General features: G+C 37.9%; 1 protein-coding gene across 3 annotated transcripts in view; it reads right to left on the bottom strand.

Moving 5' to 3' along the window:
• Positions 1–17,417, bottom strand: part of adarb2 (adenosine deaminase RNA specific B2 (inactive)) — a 225,407-nt gene that overhangs the window by 104,193 nt on the left and 103,797 nt on the right. Inside the window, exon 1 of one of the 3 annotated variants that reach the window (XM_056268774.1) lies at positions 4,768–4,789. The exons of the other annotated variants lie outside the window; for them this stretch is intronic. The gene's annotated coding sequence lies outside the window, so the exon portion shown is untranslated. Of the gene's footprint in view, positions 1–4,767; positions 4,790–17,417 lie in introns of those variants that run through there. 3 annotated transcript variants of the gene reach the window in all.

The raw sequence follows: 17,417 nt of genomic DNA, 5'->3' as shown, positions 1-17,417 counted from the left end.
AGTGAGGGTTAGATGCTGATTTAGAAGGCAGTCACGAGGCTCACTAGGGTCTGGAACAGACATAAAGCCATGTTGTAATTATAGTTCTGTGTTTTACATGAGGATTAGCAAACAGACGCTCGAACTCCAGGAAATAAAAATGTTAAAAGACTCACAGACTCCACTGCTCAGAAATTGAATCAAAAGCACAAATAACAGGATGACATAATTGAAGAAGACAAAAGGTTTCCACTGAGGTAATGGTTTATATTTTGTAATTAATACACAGTTTATTGAGAGTGGTATTCTCACAAACACCTTGAAATCCCCACCTCTCCTCTCAGGGGCTGACTGAAGAAATTCACAGCCGTTCCCTTGACAATATTATCTCCAACGAGCAGACAATTTGCCTCTTTGTTTAAGACACGAATACCACTGAAACTTCATTATGGAAAATCCCATAAATAAAAGGCAGTCGGTATGGAGTTATTGAGATCCGCTGTACTGAGGCTAACATTCTCGCATATAATGGGCCTTTTTTCATCCTTTTTTTCCTCTTCTCGTCTCGACTGAGGAGTAGATCAAGTGAAGGTTGCGTCGACCTCTTGCATGGCCTACATTCTAATGGGGGAGCTAATTGCATAATTTGTTTTAGAATTAACGGCTAATAGCAGCCGCTCTCCGATCCGCAGCCAAACTCCCCCACCCTCGCTTCCCATTTAACTGGAATTTACGGAGGCTTTGGACAATGACTCATCAACACTAACGCCAACTAAAGTCAACAGGAACTCCATCTGCACATGAACTCATATTGAGCCGTTTCATAACCGGAGTCGCTAGGGTTTATAGCATCATGCTAATACGTCTGAAAGCAAGTTGTTTAAAATCAGTTAAGGAATAATGCTAATCATGTCATGTTGGAATAACCATGTGTTTCTTCAGTTATGGGCACTTTTATGTCACTTTCTATTAAAACTTGCAGGTTTCAACCTTCTTTTGTTACATGAAGGTCACAATAAAACAGTTGTGGCAACATTTTAACATGCCTTCATTGTTTACCTTTGTCTTTTAATGCAAATTATGCAATTAACCTTAAAAAAAGATTTTATTGTTTTACCCATGTCGTAGACAAAGACTTTCTTTAAACATGAATATGCCTGAAATATGATATGAGAGATGTGAAAAACGCGACAAAAATCTAAATAACGAATCACTTGCGAACAGAATAATTGACAGAATAGGTGATGCAAAGTGTGAAATTATTTATAGTGTGCATTTAGTATACATACAATGCAAATTAAATTAGCCTTAAAAATACAATTGACACAAATCATTTATTCCAAAAATGTTTGACAAGCCATTTTTGCCATGAATGTTAATAAACTAAATATGTTAATAAAATATTTGATGGAAATAACATGTGCAGATAAAAAAGAGTTGGAATTTATTAGTGTAATTTTTGTAGTGTAAAAAAAAAAGTAAAAAAACAACAACAACTGGTAACTGTAGCTTTAAAACTTTTTATGAAGGTTATGACTTTATTGTGCCAATTTATTGTATCTATTGGTACACTTTCTTCAATATTATTCAATATTTTGCAAGACCATGTAGTGTTGATTTATAGGGATAGTTCACCCAAAAATGAAAATTCTGTCATCATTTACTCACCCTCAAGTTGTTCCAAACCAGTATGAGTTTCTTTCTTCTGTTGAAAACAAAAGATGATATTTTGAAGAATGTTGGTAACCAGACATTTGACGGTAGCCAATGACTTCCATTGTATTTTTCTTCCTACTATGGAAGCCAATGGCTACCGTCAACTGTTTAATTACCAAAATTCTTCAAAATATCTTATTTTGTGTTCAACAGAAAAAAAAACCCTCAAGTTTTTCCAAACCTGAATGAGTTTGAGTAAACGATGACAGAATTTTCATTTTTAGGTGAACTATCTCTTTAATGTAGCAATGTTTTTTTTTACATGAACAATAAAGCCCTATACCGATTATGACATTATAAGTGTTGGCATCTGAATCTAAATAAGTCTTAACCCTAATAACATGTGAATAGTTTGAATCAAATGAACTGGTTATCAATGAAGGCTGGATTGTCAATCTCACTCAAACCAGGCAATAACTTGGGCTCCACACGATGTAATAACCAAAGAGAATTGCCAAAGGAAACCAAACAAACAAAGCTCAGCTAAAACACAGAGAGGCAGAGACAGAGACTGGCCGCGAGATTCAATCAATAGCGTGTGATCCAGCTGTCAGTCAAAGTATACTTACTTTCAGCCCATGCCTGAGCTTTCAGGCCTTCAAAAACTCTCGCACTGTTGAGAGACTCTCTCTAGTTTGAGTATGCTTAGTTAAAGAGCATACTTATTAGGATTTTTTTAGGGAACCAAAAATACATTAGTGTCTACATCAGTTCCTACTTGTTGAACCAACACTTTATTGCTAGCAACCAACTGTAGCAATAAATGATATTTTTTTCCCAATCACTTGACTTCATCCGCAGTAGCCAATGATCTGTGTCCTTGCATCTCCGACACAATGATACGATCTATTACAGCTCACTCGCAATGCCTCAGGCGTCCAGTTTAATTATGGTACTGCTAAAGTGCAACCTTCATAGTACATTACCACAGTGGCATATAAATAATAGGAAAAAAAAAGGTTCATAATGGTGAACGGCTTTTTATCATTTGGTAAATAATGGCTGGTTGTTCAAACTTTCCATCATGGTCGATGTTTGGAATTTGATTGTAACCTCAGGTCCTGTTCTCTATTATGCCTCATTGGAACCTAATATTGCTTTGCATTGTGTTTTAAATTGAAATATGACAGCACTACTGAAAGGACACATTTTTAAGGAGCGGTTTCATTAGCTTCTATTCTACATTTTTTACATTTAGCTTTTCAATTACGCGAGCAGACCTATTGTCATCCATCGTGCTGTGTTCGGAGTGAGAAAATTCATTGTGCAAACCATCTTCATTCCCAAGCGTTTGCACAGTTACAGACGATTAGAGTCGCAGATGTCGCAATGCAAAGAAGTTTATCAATTCGTCTGCACATTTGTAGGTAGTTAAAGGAATAGTTTACCCAAAAATGAAAATTCTCCAAACCCATATGGTGTTACTTTGTCTGTAGAACACAAAAATGAGAAGTTTGAAGAAATCTTTCTGCCGCTATTGTCCATACAACATTTCAAAGCTCTAAAAAAACACCATTAAATGAATCACAAAAGTGTTGCATATGATGCGATGTTGCAAGTCTTCTAAATGGGCTACTTTCAACCCGATCTCAAACAGTACAAGGTAGCATTTTGCTATGATTTCCTACAATCTGATTTGTACGGAAATGAAAAATCTTTTGGAAAAAGTAAGCATGAATGTCTACCTCTAACCCCTGCACTGCAGTTGTCGCCAACTTCCATTTTATGTGACTATTAACTCTTTAAAGATGAATTGATTCTGATTGGCTGATAGTGTTCTTATCGTTCATCAGCTGGAATAAATCGATAACATTATGGTTGTGCTGTGGACCAGCCTAGTTATATAGAATTATAATGATCAATAACACGTTATAGTTATCGTCCCCTGTGTGAACATCCCTTTAATTAACAATTCGCCAAAACGCAAAATATTTAGAATTTCCATCAGATTGCTTCTTTTATAGGAGAACTTCGGCGCAAAATGAACCTTTGGTCTAATAAAACATTGGTACCTAGTCAACCGTTCTCTGAGATTTGTTTGCATGATAATCGAATCTAAAGAGTTTTATCTCTAAAAACTGTTTAGCGTATAACGCTAGTAATGGGGGCATATAATAAGTAAAAAGAAATCGCTAGTTTATACCACTAACAAGGCTCAAAATAGCCCCACACGAACACCGTAACATAATGAGGGTCCCTACATGCAAAACGAAGCATTGAGAACTTTGTAAGTGTACAGACCATTTAATAAGAAGATATTTTATAAAGACAGTCCACTTCGTGTATACAGACAGAAGCCATCTTTGGAAAACAGTCTCGACTAATCAAACCACGAACGCCATTCATACAGTTCAGCTCACTTAGCACGTCGTTCGTGGTTTGATTAGTCGAGACTGTTTTCCAAAGATGGCTCCTGTCTGTATACACGAAGTGGACTGTCTTTATAAAATATCTTCTTATTAAACGGTCTGTACACTTACAAAGTTCTCAATGCTTCGTTTTGCATGTAGGGACCCTCATTATGTTACTGTGTTCGTGTGGGGCTATTTTGAGCCTTGTTAGTGGTATAAACTAGCGATTTCTTTTTACTTATTATATGCCCCCATTACTAGCATTATACGCTAAACAGTTTTTAGAGATAAAACTCTTTAGATTCGATTATCATGCAAACAAATCTCAGAGAACGGTTGACTAGGTACCAATGTTTTATTAGACCAAAGGTTCATTTTGTGCCGGAGTTGTCCTTTAAGGTGCTTCTCATATGGTCATTAGAAATAGTTGATTTATGAAAAAGAACTGTGTAAAAATCCTTCCAAATTTCTCCTTTTATGTTCCATGGCAAAAAAAAAAAAAAAAACAGCATGTGGGACTGAATGCCTCAAAAGATCAGGTCATGATGTGATATCTATTACATCATATGTTCAAGGTGACAAATCTTTACTTTGTTCCCAAATCCAACAGAGAACATTGGTCAAAAAGCCCTCACATGTTTCTACAGGAGCCAAAATGGATGGCATGCTGGTCAGGGAAGACCATGGATAATGAGGAAACGGTTAAATGTGGAACACATACCTGTTGAAAGAGTCCCAGCGTGGGGTGAACATCCATTTGAGAGGCAAAAGAAAAAGAGAGAGAGAAAAAAATATAGTGAGCAGATATTAGTTGTTACATTGCTGCAATGTCTTTCACATAACCTTTCACCCAACAACACAAGAGAAGGCGAGGAAGAGAGGTTGCTGATTGACAGTTTGAGCGGGCCATCAGTAGATTTCATTCCAGATTGCAGTGTTATCTACAGAGATAGGTAGAGGTTATCGCTGACCGCATGCTCTGCATTCTGAAACACGCTAACTGTCGCGTCACACGAAACCCACGCTGAGAATGCCGGATACGTGATAACAGTGAACGTTACGCTTTCAGAACACACTAGATTAAAGTTGGAGGTTTTAATGTTGACCTGAAATTCATTTGGAACATTCCCACCAGCTGTGCTCGAGAAGAAAACAGCAATAAGAAAGAGGATGTTGCACTTGCTGGGCTAGTTGTCAGACCTTTTTTTCATTAGGTTTATGTATAAACCTTAACTTCTTGGCCACAAAATTGTATTGCAAAGTTACTGTCCAGAAAAAAAGATGTAGTTCGTTGAATGTGTTGATTACATGTAGCAACAGCAAGACATGATGTCACACTACATGCAATAAATTAAAGGGTTAGTTCACCCAAAAGTGAAAACTCTGTCAGTAATTACTCACCCTCATGTTGTTCCAGCCCCGTAAGACTTGCGTTCATCTTCGGAACACAAATTAAGATATTTTTGATTAAATCTGAGCGCTGGATCACTCCTCCATAGGCTTCTTAAGGGATCGAAACTGGCCGGCCCAAAAGTTATGAAAGACATCGTTAAAATAGTCCGAGTGACTACAGTGGCTCAATCTTAAGTTTATCAAGCGACGAGAATACTTTTTGTGCGCAAAAAAACAAACAAAAATAACGACTTTATTCAACTAATCATTTCCTCCTCTGTGGGCCGTGATATTTCACGTAGTGATATTGCGCAAAGCTTCTAGGTTGCACGTCACACGCAGGCTCACTATTGGCCGACGCTGGTCATGTGTGTGATGCGTGACGTACAACCTAGAAGCTTTGCGTAGTTTCACTACGTGAAATATCACGGCCGAACAGAGAAGGAAATGAATAGTTGAATAAAGTCGTTATTTTTGTTTCTTTTTTGCACACAAAAAGTATTCTCGTCGCTTGATAAACTTAAGATTGAGCCACTGTAGTCACTCGGACTATTTTAACAATGGGCCGGCCAGTTTCGATCCCTTAAGAAGCCTATGGAGGAGTGATCCAGCGCTCAGATTTAATACAAAAAATCTTAATTTGTATTCCGAAGATGAACGAAAGTCTTACGGGGTTGGAACAACATGAGGGTGAGTAATTCCTGACAGAAGTTTCATTTTTGGGTGAACTAACCCTTTAAGCCATTACATTGCATACAAAAGCAATATGAAACAAAACTATTAATAAAAGAATAGCAAAAGTGAAAAAGATAAGACAAAAATATCAATCCATTGCCTTGGCCAACAGAAACTTTAGTAGATCTAGTAGATTTTTGATTTTATGTTTTTGAAATAGTTCCTGCAGCATTTATTTGATCAAAGATACAGCAAAAACATTGCCAAATATTATTACAATTTAAAATAACTGTTTATATTTTAAAATGTAATTTATTCCTGAGATCAAAGCTGAATTTTCAGCATCAGTCTTCAGTATCACATGATCCTTCAGAAATCATTCTAATATACAGATTTTCTGCTCAAAAAAAATTCTGATTATTATAATCAATATTGTAAACAGTTGTGCCACAGCATAAATTATGTACAATAAATGTCTTTACGGTGTCTTTTGATCAATTTCTTGCATCTTTGCTTAATAAAAGTACTAAAAAACAAACCTTACCTACCCCCCTTTTTTTTTTAACAATATGTACAGTGTCACTGCTGTGTAATTGGACTTTTGTCTCAAAATCTTATAGTTAATGAGATGCAGCTACCCATGTGACAACTTGCCCCGGTTGATGCTCTCTTTTCCTGAATCATTTGTAATTGGAAAGGATAAAGAGCCTGCTGACAGCAGCATTATCAGTTATTTACTCCCGATGGTGACTGTACTTGACTGGCAGTATCTGTAGCAATCATCACAGGTCATTCAGCCCAGAGTAAATGGCTCTTTTAAATTCCGTATATCACATGCCCATTTTCCGGAGAGTTGCAGTGTCATCAGATTAAAGAGGCGCTAAATGCTAACTCACCGCGCCGCCAATATGGTTCACAGACTGCAAATGTCCCTGGCCAACATGTTTTCTGAAATTAGCCGTGTTATAAACATAAGCACTTTAAATGCACATACATTTGCATGTATGTTTCCTGCAATGATTCACAGTGAATGCTTATGTTTTCCACATTAAAGGTCTTTTTCCGATCAGGACACGTGGATATAAAGACGGCTGGGTTAAATATCTGATTAAAAAGATACAAGGGAGAATAAAAAAACAGATCATTTTAAGCCCATTAATAAAATCACATACAATAACCCAGGAAAATATGAACATACAGTATTAGCTGTTTAAAAACCTAGTAAGCTGTAGGCAGCAGTTTAAGGCATTATAGGTGCACTTTACAACTTATTCCACAAGGTGTAGCCGTGAAAGAGAGACCAATCCCAGAATGCATTTCAGAAAACGCAGTGAAAAAATAAATCCAATATGTTGATTTTAAATAATTCATCTAGTGGCAGAAATATCAACAAAAATAGTTCAGTATAATTGAAAAATTGCTATTTTATTCAGTGTTTGTAAGTGCTGTGCATTTTTTTTTAATTTAGAAAGGTACCACATTGATTCTAGAAAAGTCAACCGCTTTGTGCCAATCATTAGCTTAGCAACAATATAAACAACTTTATTGAAATCAATTGTGATTCCCCATCGGTCACTTATGATGTGCCATCTCTGGTAGAATTGAGCCTTAGACGGTAGCAGGACACAAGGTTTTGGAACAGACCCATAGTATGTACTCAGGGCTTGACATTAACTTGTTTTGCTCACCAGCCACTGTGGCTAGTGCTTTTCCAAAGTTACTAGCCACTCAGCATTTTCACTGGCCACAATTTTGACATCGATACCATGGGGAAAAAGTGGCAGCAGGAATATTAGGCTGCTGTCACTTTAAGACCTGCCACACAGATCCATCATATACGGTTACACATGAGTTTTTTCTTTCTCAACTGTTTGCGTTCACTTAAAACATAACTGACGTGAAACTGACGTTTACGTGAATACTCACCAAGACTGGCATTTTGACATTATTTTGTGTGTATTTGACTGTTTAACTGCAATAAGCAGTGAAAAAGAACTCAATTTAATGTCAAGCCCTGTATGTATTTAAAATGTATACATACAAATGTAAAATACACTATGCATAAAACTGATCCCCACATTTTTCAAATGAGCCAGGGTTGATTTTAAAAGAAGAAAAAAAAATTCTGCTCTTAAATCTTCCTCATTTACTTTCATCATCTAGGCTACGCGTCTCATTTTTTAATAAAGAAAGCAAGGAAAACATGTTTTGTTGTAATCAACAATACACCACAAATGCTCTCGATTCAGCCTAAACTATGCTGAACCCAGAATATTAATTTAAAGATGCTAGCTTTTAGTACAAGAAAAGAATAGAATAAACGTATTGCTCATTCCCAATCCCTTTTACTAGCATTTCTCAAACACGGTGGTATAATTGATGTATCTGTAGCTGCAGGCAGACTCAGAAAGGGAGGCCTGATGTACTCTCTTTTCTTTTTTTCTACCCCATCCCTCTTTCACCACCTGCCACATGTTGCTACGCCAGATCTCCCTCCACCGAGACGAGCAATTCCAGCGAATGAAAGACGACTCGCACTCGCATCAGACAGCATCTGACTCACACACACACGTGCGTGACTGTGCAATTAAGACCAAACGCCACGGAAAAGCATAAATCAGTCGCAGCAACAGAGTGTGTGAGGAAGAGGCCTGCTGTTTATTCAACTTCATTACAGGCAAATACATATTGATGTGAATGTACATTGTTGTCTAAAAGAGGCCAGGCATGGAAATATCACACTGACAGCCCACTAAATATGATATACGTCTTCTACAAATAACACCATATTTATCATGAAATTAAGCAGTTAAGACTGTTCACTTTGCATGTGGAGAACTGTTCAATGAAGCAGACTCTTTAAGATACAGTAGCTGCCAAAAGGCATGCAGAATACATTCTCTTGTTTATGTATTGTAATGTTGTTTGTTTTCCGCTTAATTAAACTTTCATTAATTAACATCCTGTCACTTAATGTTTAATTGTAATTGCAGGACAATCCAGCAGATCTTGTAAGGAACAATGATATATGTCAAGAACATTTGTATGGTGTGGTTATTTGCTCAAATACAGTGGACCTCCAGTCTTGAACATACACCAGATATCATTTTTGATATTGTTTTACTAGTGTGTGCAGGACACTATAATTAATTTATGTAAGTGGGGATAGGAAAATAAAGTAAACTGTGACATAGTATACCCCAAAAATCTTCATACAGTGGTCTACCAGTATTTTGTTTTTTAATGTGGGAACAAAAATTATTCAGACACGTTGACATGACCATGTTTTGCTCAAGTGTTTTTTTTTTCTTTAATTGCTAATGCGACCTTTTTACACCACAGACTGAACAAAGTTAAGCATTTCTTGGTAATTATTTGACCTAAATTGGTATTATCTAATTGTGTACGGAGACAGTCTAACAGAACGATTGCCAAAACCAGTGAAATATCAACTGATTTTATTGTCATATTACCATTTTCTAAACTATAGTGAATATAATGTGAGAAATGTTGAAGGTGTCTGAATAAATTTTGGTTTGACTGTATGTTTTTTGGAGTCCTGCAGAAACCATAACTCTTCTCTTATCCTGATCCTTAGTGGAAACCAATTTTCCTTCCCAACTGCTCTACCTCCACATCCAGCTCTCAAGCCTGCCTACAGTGGTGCATTTCTGCAGTTACACGCTCCTGCTAGCTGGCAAGCCTTGAATCCTGCCGAGAAAGCCCAACAACGGGCACCATTCAGTCACTGCCAGGCTGAATGACCCAGTACATGGCTCAGCTGTACACTAGCATATCAATTCCCCCTAAAAACAATGAACCCAAGCCGAGTGACTAACAGACCAACGATGCGACAAGTGAGAAAAAGTCACACATAGATGCCTGTCAACAATGCCTAATTGGCAACGCATTTGTTTGTCATTCACTGAACTTTAGCACTTTCCATAAACCCAACAGTCTAATTAGAACTTGATGGTTACATGAAAATGTGTCATTATTTTCTGAGGAAACGCCACAGACATGTGCACAGCATTTGACGTCGAGCTAATTAAATCTATTTTGTCTATGCGCGGCAAATGAACCTTGATGAGCAATGCGATCTTATTAAATGACAGCACGACACATCCACCACTGTGCCTTGGTGTAATGGGTGCAATGTTTTCCTGACAACAGACCTCGACGGTACCGTCGCCCGAACAGCTGGGAGCTGGCAGACCACAGAAGTTGTGTTTTTCTGCTCTCACTCGTTCACTGACGCATTCATGACCATTCTGATAAAAGCGCTAACTTTCTATTTAAGAGCAGCGCTGATCTTGTCAATGGAATTGGTGACTTTTCGGGGTTTTTTTTACTGAAAATGTTCATAGACATTTTTATAAACTATATTTTTATATGAATTAAGGTGTGCAATTCAATGCAAACCACTTTTCTTTTAATAAGAAACTTGCACGAGTGAACAATTACATTAGGTGTTAACTTTACGCCAAAACTGTAATCATTATGTTGATAAATGTATGAAATGACAAATGCTTAAACATTTAAACACATGTTCAAATATTGTTATAGTAAAATGTTCTAAAACAATGTCTATAAAATTAATAATGAAGAAAACATAATGGATCATTTTAACCCTTTCATGCATGAATTATGACAACCTCATTCAGAATTGTTTTCTAATGCGTTTTTATTGCTCTTAGAGCGTGAAAAACAAGATTTGAACTTGTATTTATTTGTACTCATTTTCAAAGAGATTTTCAAATTTACACTTGAGTGGACAGTATGCTTTTATGGATTTAATTAAAGAGATACTGTATTAAACATAATACAGTAAAAAACAGCAATGCTGGTAGTATTTAACAAACCAATGAAACAAATGATAAAATCATGTGAAAACTATAAAATACATACAACCAAAATGATACAGCTTCAATTATTGCAAATGCAATTGAGTTTGTTCCCGCTCAGCCAACAGACAAAGAACTTTATTCAAGTTGAACTTTGTGTGTCTTTGATGGAATTACATCCTCATGTTCTGATATCAAAGATCTCTACAACCGGTGAAGGTACAACTCAAGACTAGAAAACGCTCACACTCCCTCCAGTCTACAAGAGCATGTTGATTTACCCATAATAGCAGATAATTCTGATGATGTTCAAAATGGACACATATCTACAGTAACTCTCCTCTCTGAGAAAACCTCAGACTGAAATCTACATCGATCTATTGATTTTTTTCAGACTGTGGAAATGCAACCTTTAAAAGTTAATTTCCTGTCCTTCGTCCACAATCTATCAATAAAAGGCCAATAAATTTGCATTTTAAGAATTCGTTCTCTAGTTAGCAGAATTCCATCACAGAGTAGTTAGTCGGTAAGATGCATGGTGCACTTCATCACACAACTTAAACTTCCCACCCAAAGATTGTAGGTTCATGGAGCAGTTTGCTTTCCTGAGGAAAACAGAAAAATTGGGAATGTGACTGACAAAGCACCACAGAGTCAAAAGTAACTTCTGTTCATGTCTCGCACAGGCGTGTAATAAATCATCCACACAATCACTGACCTGCGCTCTGACAAACTGGAAATGAAAGTCTTTTCCCTCCTGACAAATAATGTTTTCTCTGCCCTCAGGCTTTCTATGGGAACTGTGTATACGAGGGGGAGGTGACGGCATCAGGCCTGTTTCCTCTGACATCAACGGCAGAAATATGAAGACTCACCGAACTTATACATTGACTTTTCATCCGGACCAAAATGAACCAGGTAGTCTTTGGAATCATAGAAGGGACAAAAAATATATATTTTTCTCCTAATCCACATTGACTTGGACATCTAAACGGTGTATTTTCTAATGTAGCGTCTTATTTTGGAGAGCTGCGACTAAGTAAGAGTTTGTGTTTAGTGTCGCTTCCCTTCCAAGCACTTCAAAGGCCTTGTCAGCGACACGGTGAGAAACGTTCACCCTAAGACAAAGTGGTCTTAAGCACTGATCTGCCACTGTTTTCTTTACGATTAGCATGGCGGCGGAGCAAAATGTCATTTAGTCAAACAGTGCTCCGACGGATTTGCTGCACTGTTTGTCTTCTTAAACCTACAAGTGAAGAAATGGCAAATGAACCGAAAGCCCATGAATAAAACAAGAGGGAGCAAGATGGGGGGACGAGTTTCAACCACCTTTCGGGGATCTGACTGCCAGGAATCCATGGAAATTCTGATTTAAGCAGACAGCAGCAATAGGCAGTCGCCTGGATGGGAATCATTTTTGGCTAAGAAGACAGGCTTTCAGCACTTTGTCTTCACTAAGAGATATTAACAGCAGTCTAGTTCTCTCTCCCTGTTCTCGGGATCCGACAACCACAAACATCGTTCTACTGTCAAGTTGTCTCCTGCATATTTTTTTCAGAGTGTGATATTCAGATTGAACAAGCTAAATGTCTTTACCATCGCAATGAAACAGTCAAGTCTGCATGGTTCCTTGACACAGCCTGTGGAACACTTTTTTAAAGACAATTTCAGCTGAAATGTCTGTTTGAATGCAGGTGAAGGATTAAAAAGAGAGATAACACAATAGCTACTTCTCGAAACTTGCAAGCTGTCTTGCTGTCGACTGCCTACATAGATGGGGCGTTCACCCTGACAGCGATTTAGAGCGACACTGTCGCCAAGTCATTCATTTACAATGAGAGTTGTCGATTTGAGGCTACATGAGTGACAGACTGTTGGCGATGTGATAAGTTGAGAAGAGCTATGCAAATGTGCAGCAATGACAACTACTAATGGGAATAAAGACAGTTGGATAGAACAGTCAAGTAGCAACCAGTAATAATGAAGCTTGGTGACCTCCAAATTTAGCATGTTGCAGTTGCAGTTTTGATGTCAAGATCTGTCTTTAGTTAGTAAAGTAGTCAAGTAGCATATGATTAGCATATGGCTAGCATCACAATACACTTAAAGTTGGCATGAAATGGAAGTTGCGATAGTCATTTCTTCCCTATTGTGGCGTATATTAGAGTGAAACGGCTTCTCGAACAAGAACTTGGACAGGACTTGATTTTGTCCATGTGGAATTGACTGGATGGTTGTGGTTTGCTGTTGCTGTGATCTCATGTGAGTGACAGGTTGTCCAGCCCTGCGCCAGTAAACACGTAGTCAGAAAAGAGAAGAGATATCGCTGAAAGAGACGCGTTTCGTAACATACTGGGAGCAAGCCAATGATACTTTAAAATTCACAATATCTCCGTAGGCAGGTCACTAGGTTTTGGAACAGAGCTAATGTGTCATAATAATAAAGATAATGTGATGACAGGTACCCAGCAAGCAATAGCCATCATTTCACGGTCTAGGTTAATTATAGACCCGATATAGTCTGGCCATGAGTAACCCACTTCTAGCCAAAATAACCTTGAATTTGGTTACAAGTCGTTTTGACCAAAATAACTTGCAAAATGTATGATATTCCATCATGTAAGCAAAGTCAACAGTGATTACAAGGTGTTTGGTTTCATTTATTTGACTTTTCTAAGCGTAGCCTGTGCGTAGCCTATTCTTGGGCTATGGTTAAACGTCTATAAAATTTTCAATGACGGCCTAAATTTTGTCTTGTTTTAGCCTAAACGCCAGGGCTGTGTTTGGATGGCCAATCAGACACATCTTAAACGCAAAAAAGCTTGCTGGGGTAGAACTCAAACTACACCTTTGTCATTTAAGGTCGGGCCTCAAGAAAGCTAAAATCCTGTGAATTGCAAGTCAAAGAGAGGTGATTAACATTGCCTTAACAAATAGGGGTCATTAGCCCAGCAGATTGTCCATGACATTTCAACCGCACACGCACCCCCACAAATACTAATAGCTGGGTTTCTGTCCGCATCCATCTCAGACAGCTCCATCATATTATCAGCAGACTGCAGCAGGTAGGAGCGTCACATATCCAATGTGCGAGCCAAGACTGCCGAGAGACAGAAAAAAAAAACTCACGTTTTCACTCAAAACAAACCCACGAACATATAGATAGATTGAACGCAGGTGGTTACGTTTTTAAACTTTCTATGTGGTTTAGGCTTAAGTATGACAGATACTGTAGTGAACCAAGGTATCAGGATTTGCATCTCCTGGGTTTGCACCGCTGTCCCTTCCCAGCATCCCTGCTTTGAAGGGGTAAAGCAATAAAGCTCATTTACAGTAAACAGGAGCAATGGGACGTCTTTGTTGTGCCATCGGTGGACATTAATTAGTCATTCACTGTTTGTCCACATGCATAATTCAGAGGGGGAGGTGGCATTTGCAAGGTGTGCGAGCTGTGGGGGTTTTCGTTCATTATTCTTTCATCTTTATTTCTTTGGCAAAGCTCCTTTCTTACGTGTCTTCATGGATGCAGTGCTGATCCTCCACTCCGTGCTGTGATCCACCTGTTCACATTCAACTTCACTGCAAAAGCCTCTGCTTGTAATTTTATCTGTTTCAAAAGAACAGCTTTAGATAAACGACAAGGCTGAAAGTCATTAGTTTTAAAGGTAGAGTAGTACGGGAGCTGCGTGGAGTTCCAACCATTTGCGTGTGCAGAAATTCCGGATCCGAATTGAACTTCTGTGGCTAGACTGTGTGAGACCATTCGACCGGATATGATGCATTCTAATCAAAACTATGAGCGCGAGGCTGGAATTACCAGTATTTTTAGCAGTATTTTACCAGTCTTAGACTTAGAAGTTGGACTGACTTCAATACTTAGTATTAGGCTTAAGGTCAAGGTCAAAGGTTATTTATATACCACCTTTAAACAACACGAATCTTAAAACAGAAGCAAAAGATAAATCATAACCTGGTACATCACAAAAACTGCAACCCCGTAGCATTTAAAAAACACATTAAAAATAAAACCAAGTTACTAGTAAGCCTGAGAAAAAAGGTAGGTTTTCATTGATGCTTTAAAAACGTTTAGTGTGGGAGAAGCTCTAATCGTTAAAGGTAGTGTTTTCCAAAGTTTTGAAACATAGACTGAAAAAGACCTATCTCCTTTTGTTTTCAAACGAGCTTTCGGGACATTTTATTTAACAGCTGAGATGAAGATCTAAGTCAGGGATGGGCAACTTCGGTCCTGGAGGGCCACTGTCCTACAGAGTTTAGCTCTGAACCCTGAAAAAAACACCTGCCTGTAACTTTCTAGTAATCCTGAATACCTTGATTAGCTTGTTCAGGTGTGTTTGATTAGGGTTGAAGCTAAACTCTATAAGACAGTGGCCCTCCAGGACCGAAGTTGCCCATCCCTGATCTAAGTGATCTCTGAGGATAATAAAAACTTAAACGTTCTGATATATAAATTAGGGCAAGTCCATGTAGAGCTTTAACCGCGTAAATGAAAACCTTGAAATCAATTCTTTGTTGGACTGTACAGTGTTAATGCAATGATAATGATTGCATTAACTTAAGACTCTTAGGGGCGGTTTCCCGGACAGGGTTTAAGTAGTCCCAGACTAAAATGCATGTCAGAACTGTCTTAACTGAAAACAGCTTGCACTGACATATCTTCAGTGCCATCGTTTTGTCTCAATATACACAACCTGTAATGTTTTTTTGTAAGGTAAGTTTGTAAAAACTGTCCTAATAATACTAATGCAAAGTCCTGGCTTAATCTGAGCCCTTTCTGGGAAACCACCCCTTAGTCTTCAGCCTTAGGCTTCAAACTTAACCTAAACTTTACATTTAGACTTTATAATTTACACTTACACTACCTGACATAGGCATAAAAGTTTGGACAGTGCAACTTTATACTTCAGTCAAAGTGTCTTTGGATATAAGACAAGTATATGATCTAGTCTTAAGATATAGAATTAAAGGACTTTATACTTTACACTTGCACTTCAAACTTAAATCCAAGCTCTTGACTTTGATAATGCCAAATCTACCAAAGTCCACATGTCTTTTTAGCTGGAAACAAATTATTATGCATGCATTCCACAAATGATTATATATCGGCCATTCAGTCCAAGCAGCAGGTACTTGCAGAGCTCTGAATGAGTCTATAGTACGACTTCTCTACTCCGCTCCACGGAAATGTATTTTGTGCATGAGTGAATTAGGTGATCATTTTTTATCTTACACGCGCTATGGCTTCTGGAGTCCGCTGCAAGGAAATTGGAGGGGAAAAGAAGTTTAACATTTATCGCATGCCGAGGTTAATCTCTTGAAATGGTGGGATTTTGTCAGAGGGAAGAGGAAAATCCTCAATGCACTCCGGCAGAATTACAGTCATATTTCAGAGCGCTTTTTTTCCCTCCGTCTCTCCGCCTCACCTTATCCTCCTTACCAAGTATCAAATTGTCATTATTTTTCTGCTTTAAAAACACATACGGTACTCTAAAATGTCCTGGCCCAGTTTTATGCATCTAGCTTGCTACTCAGGTAGAACAATTAGTTACAGCTAATGGAGTGTCAAGAGTCTAATGGATGTCCCTTTTTGTTTTTTAATTTTAGTATAAACCTCTGCTGTCCATCTAAAGAATCAACAAGGGAGGGCAACATATATAGAGGCCCTAAATACCTGCCTATTAGACTGTAACCATGCTACCTGTGTGCCATGTTATTCCCATAGACTGTAGCAACCTCTTCTAAAACATGTAAAAAAAAGACTAGGATTACTAAGAAGAAAAATCTCAATTAGTTCTCTATTCAATATATTTGCTATGGAGAAACAATTGAAATATTGAAGAGATCGCAGTTGTAGATTTTGATTCCTAAACCTGTTCTTATTCACCTTTGTAGCTCTTTCTCGGTCCCTCTTTTTCACAACCTGACAAAAGCAGGTCCCGAAAGGCATCTGGTAAAAAAAAAAAAAAAAAAGTACCACGCTCAAAGCAAATCACTTCTTGCAGCTGTCAAAAGCAAGTCATACGCCCCTGTGCATCAATGCAGGTCTATTCACACTGAATTTAAAAGGCAGATCCAGAGCAAAATCGAACAAACCTGTGTGGCTTTAAGCTCCATTTCACTGGTAGCCAGATCTGTCTTTTACTACAAGATAAAGCTATACTGAAATCTGTCTTAGCATTAGCATTAGCATTAACACTGTACAGTTTAAACATTTACAGCATGTATTGTACAGTTCACATATAGAGTGCACTGTCACTTCCAGGAGTGTGTGTTAGCATGACAGTCATGACTGGAAAAAGTAGTGCTTCATCACTTATAGTGTACTTCAAATCTTAAAAGTATATTTTAAAAATCTACTTGCAGATAGTATATTATTTAAATAAAAATGGCACTTAAGTCTACTTAAAAAGACTTTGTTTCTTATAACAAAGTGCACTTTTTA

Source organism: Rhinichthys klamathensis, unplaced genomic scaffold (genome assembly GCF_029890125.1).
Source record: "Rhinichthys klamathensis goyatoka isolate OS25496 unplaced genomic scaffold, OSU_Roscu_1.1 h1tg000276l_1, whole genome shotgun sequence".
NCBI classification, from domain to species: Eukaryota; Metazoa; Chordata; class Actinopteri; order Cypriniformes; family Leuciscidae; genus Rhinichthys; species Rhinichthys klamathensis.
Note: the sequence above shows the minus strand (reverse complement) of the source record. Positions and strands in the feature narration are given on the sequence as shown.